Below are 2,549 nucleotides of genomic sequence, written 5' to 3'. Positions count from 1 at the left end.
CATTTCCTGCTACTATGGATGTGGTCGCATCCTCATCTTCAGTCTTTTCTTCTTCATTCAAACTCAGTTGATCATCGGATTCATTGGGGTTTCCTTCATCAGGATATTTCATGGCTCGGATGATGTCAAACTTCAGCTTCTGTCCATTCACGCTCAGTGTAATCTCTCCTTTGTACACATCAATCTGAGCACGACCAGTGGATAAGAATGGTCGTCCCAGTATGATGGGTACATCCTTGACTACTTCATAGTCCAGGATGATGAAGTCTACCGGTAATATAAATTTATCGATTGTAACTAGAACATCTTTCACCTTCCCTTCTGGATGCACAAGGGATCTATCAGCCAATTAGATAGTCACTGTCGTAGGTGCCAGCTACCCCACATTCAGCCGCTTAAAGATTGAAAGAGGCATCAAGTTGATGCTGGCCACGAGATCGCAGAGCGCTTGACCGATGTATAACCCTCCAATAGAGCAGGGTATAGTGAAACTTCAGAGAGTGTGTCCACCTCTGAAGGAATGGTGGCAGCTGTATGTTCACGGTTCCCTGTTCTTTCGGCTCTGAGGTGGACACACTCTCTGGTTCCATCGCCTCCTTTACTTCTGTTTCTCCTCGAGCCAACGCAATCTCTGGTTCTAGTGCAATTGGAGCTGTCCGGCTAGGCTTCTTCTTCTCCTCTGCCACAATCTTTCTGCTACGCAACGTCACAACTTGACATTCCTCTTTTCCCATACCCCCTGGGTTGCGCGGGAGTTCTGTTGAACTCGGCAGGGCCCCTTGCGGTCTATTCTTGAGTTCCCCCGCAATTTGTCCCATATGAATTTTCAGATTGCGGATAGACGTCGCTTGATTCTGAAGCACTGTTTCATTCTTGTCAATATATTGCTTCAAAAAACTCTCCAAAGATGAAGATTGCGGTGTCTGCGAACTGTTGGCTGGATTTTGCGCCTGACCATTAGTTCGCAGGAAAAATCCAGGTGGCCTTTCTTTTTGCGCCACTGATTGAAAATTCTGTTGTTGATTTTTCCACGCGAAGTTAGGGTGGTTCCTCCATCTAGGGTTGTACGTGTTGGAAAACGGATTATTCTTCACAAAATAGACTGACTGTGGTTTCTCGGGCATTCCTCCATTGGATGGCCTTCATCGCAAGTAGCATAACCTGTGGTTGTCTGGTTGATTGCGTTAACTTGCCCACTGTGCATTCCTTGGCTACTGATTACGATTCCTTGAATCAAATTCATCATCGCAGTCATTTGACTCTGAAGGGATGCGATGGCCCCATTGTTCGTGCCACTGTCCTTGATTCTCAATCTTTGATCGCTTTTTCTCCAGTCTTCATGATTTTTAGAAATGCGATCAAAGATATTCTTGACCTCATCGTAAGTTTTATCTAGCAGATCTCCAGCACGTAGCCGCGTTGTCAGCCGTCTGCGAAGCAGGGTTCAATCTATGGTAGAAAATTTCCATCTGTAAACAGTTTGGTAAGCCGTTATGTGGGCAATCTCTTACCAGCCTCTTAAACCTCGCCCAAGCATCGCTGAGTGATTCATCAATATTCTGTTCAAAATTGGTGATCAACTTCCTTCTTCTAGCGTTCTCCGTCGGAGGGAAGTACTTCTTCATGAACTTCTCGACTACTTGTTCCCATGAAGGAATCTCCCCTGGTTCGAAAGAATAAGCCCATTTTCGTGCCTGATCACACAACGAAAATGGAAACAATGTTAATCGAACCTCCTCAGCGGAGATGTTTGGGAACACAAAAGGGTTACAGATTTCAATAAAACTCCGGAGATGGGCGTGCAGATCCTCGGCACGCCTTCCACCAAACTGTCCGGCCGTTTGAATCATCTGCAACATAATCGGTTTCATTTCAAACCTCGATCTGTCCAGAGCTGGCCTCATGATTCCTGGGGACAAATCATATAGGTTGGGCGACACATAGTCTTGAATGGGTCTATTGCGGTCATTCACCAGGAGGATGGGGTTGGCCATTATATTATTTGAGTTTGCAGCCCTCTCTTTCGATTGTTTCGCCATTCTTGAAGTTTTGTCTTCTTGTTGTTGGCGGTTGTTTCTCAATCTTTGTTGGAACGTTCTTTCAATCTCTGGGTCATAATTCGCCAGAGATTGAAAGTTGCGAAGAAAATCAAGAAAATTATCGTTAGCACAATGTGTTGTCGTAGTCCCCGACAACGACGCCAAAACTTGATGGTTGTTTAATGTGATGAAATAATGGTGTAGAATGTGATGGTGGAATATGCGTTGTGCATGCAAGTTTTCTCAGCAAGATCCAAGTATAAATCCTACTGAGTTTCCTGGTAAGCCCAAGGTCGAACACAGGGACTAAGGAAAACAGTATGTGACGGTAATTTTAGAACACTTTGCGGTAACAAATAAATCAAAGGGTTGGTTCGTATGTTGTTTGAAGTATAAAGTTTATACGGCGGAATTTGAGAAAGGAGTTAATAACACGAAAGATACAATGAGTATGCGGAGGAATGGGTTGAGAAGGCCTTTAGCTAGCATTTCCTAAGATTACATTCAAGC

General features: G+C 44.5%; 1 non-coding gene across 1 annotated transcript; it reads left to right on the top strand.

Annotated features, from left to right (window-relative positions):
* Nucleotides 1-1,485: 1,485 nt before the first annotated feature.
* On the top strand, nt 1,486-1,592 carry LOC150033569 (small nucleolar RNA R71). Its single transcript, XR_016532550.1, has one exon. It is a non-coding gene; the product is annotated as a small nucleolar RNA R71 (small nucleolar RNA).
* Nucleotides 1,593-2,549: the final 957 nt, after the last annotated feature.

The sequence above is a fragment of the Benincasa hispida genome, chromosome 9, assembly GCF_027475165.1.
Source record: "Benincasa hispida cultivar pf3 chromosome 9, pf3_genome.v1.1, whole genome shotgun sequence".
Taxonomy (NCBI): domain Eukaryota; kingdom Viridiplantae; phylum Streptophyta; class Magnoliopsida; order Cucurbitales; family Cucurbitaceae; genus Benincasa; species Benincasa hispida.
The sequence above is the reverse complement of the archived record's forward strand: the minus strand, read 5'-3'. Positions and strand labels throughout refer to the sequence as shown.